The following is a 2,153-nucleotide window of genomic DNA, read 5'->3' on the forward strand; positions in this document are numbered from 1 at the left end:
ATCTTTTTTTTTTTTTCTGGTTTCTCTCTAGATGAAAGATTTGCATGTTTACACTTTCACAAAAGACAAAGTACTGTAGCATATTTCGCCATTCACTGTGGATTTATGTATTATATTTTATTTTCTGTCATGATTCAGACAGCTACATTTTTCCCCTTCTGTGAGTTCCATTTGTTAAGTTGTGATAGCAGGCAGCATTTGATTCTCCCCATTGCAATCCACCCCCCTCCACAGCTAGCTGCTGATTCCTGGGGAAGAGTCATGATTCAGACCTATCCGAGCACAGCCCTTAAGACACTGCCTCTACTTCTGAGTCCCTGATACTAGGTCTTTTATCACTAGAGATTTATTATCATGATTTAATGGTTTCTTCCAGTTTTTCAAAATACAACTACTCATCAGAGAGGAATTCTTTGTGTGAATGAACTTATCAGATCACTTTCTTTCTAGATAGATGGAATCTTAGAACTTTCTCCAAGGACTTGCCACCAGAAGAGGACATGAATGATGCAATTCAACTTTGTCTTTTTCATGCTCTTTTGCCATTTGGTTATTCTTAAAACATCATTAAGAAGAGGAGTTCCAGAGCACCTGGGTGGCTCAGTTGGTTAAGCTCCTGGCTCTTGATTTCGATTCAAGTCATGATCTCAGGGTCTTGGGATCAAGCCCTGCGTCAGGTGCCAAGCTCAGAGGGGAGTCTGTTTGAGATTCTCTCTCCTTCTCTCTCACTCCCCTGCCTCTAAAATAAATAAATAAATCTTTTTTTAAAAAAAGGAGTTCTATTATTTTTGGTATATTCTTTTCATATTTACCACAGAAGGAAGCATGGTATTACCACTAAGTGAAAATATTCAATAATTATCTTTTATGAATTAATTAAATATTTGCCCTTTCTCTTTCAAATGTCAAAGTATCTTCCCTAAAATTGTTATTGTAACAGACATAGAATTCTGAGATGATTTTTGTTAAGAAAGTGCTTTCATTTTAAACTCCAGAATTTTGACGCTTCATTTACCAACCATTCAGAAATCATGCTGAGTTGGCACTTGCATGGCAGCCTAGATTCAGTGGCACCATTGTAGAACCACTTAGCTAATTTAGAGAGTTGTACAGTCTAATTCAACATGCTATTTAAACAATATAGCGGCTTTTCAGAAAAGGAAAATATGAAGATCTGTATTTGTGTCACACTAAATTATACTAAATATTGATATAATGCCACACAAACAGGAAGACTTTTGCTGTTTTTCTTGTAAACCCTCATGAGAGTCAGCATTATCTGTCATTTCTTTCTTTGAACTATTTTCAACGTATGTTCTTCTTGGCTCTGAAATAATGACTAATGAGCACTTTTTGGTTCCAGACATATTGATATGTATTCTTTCTGTTTTTGGTTGTTTTCAGAAATACTTTCTTAAAGCCTAAATTTTCTTCAAGATTAGTAGTAATAAGAAAAAGAAAAAAAAGGATGCATGGCCTAACAGCATAATTTTCAAGGATGGTAGATATTTGGGTTAGGAAATCTATCTCATACCACTGTAAAATTCTGAAAATACTTTTATATTTGCTCTCATAAATATTTTGTTAATTATTGTTTATCTTACCAGTCATGTGGATTTCAGTAGGTCAAGAAGTTATATGTGTGTGTATACATATATATTTGCCTTTTGAATATCCAAAGTTCTGTTGGCAAAAGTGCTTTAGATGGCCAATTAGCAGTAAAGATAAACAATTTTAAGGGAATTAGTGAATTATATGTCTAATTATTAAAGATATAAATGTTATTTATGTTTATAACATTTAAAGTAGATAATGTCAAATTCATTCATTCAATTCAGAAAAATATATTAACTGTCTGCTATGTACTAAACCTTCTAAGTTTTAAGGAAACTGCAGTGAACAAGACATTAAAACGTTCCTACCTGTGCTTATATTTTTAATGCATGTGTAAAATAAAATAAAAATAAAAAAGTAAAATGAGATGAATGTTATCTTATAGAGAACAAATGAAGCAGAAAAAGAAATGACAATTAATTTTAAAATAAGCTTGAGAATCTACAGATCAAATGTTAATTAAAAAATTTATGTATTTATCGATATTCTGTGTGGCTTTTTCAGAAGTTCTTAGTGACCTAGCTGAGATAGCACAAAAA

This window comes from Canis aureus, chromosome 1 (assembly GCF_053574225.1).
Source record: "Canis aureus isolate CA01 chromosome 1, VMU_Caureus_v.1.0, whole genome shotgun sequence".
Taxonomy (NCBI): domain Eukaryota; kingdom Metazoa; phylum Chordata; class Mammalia; order Carnivora; family Canidae; genus Canis; species Canis aureus.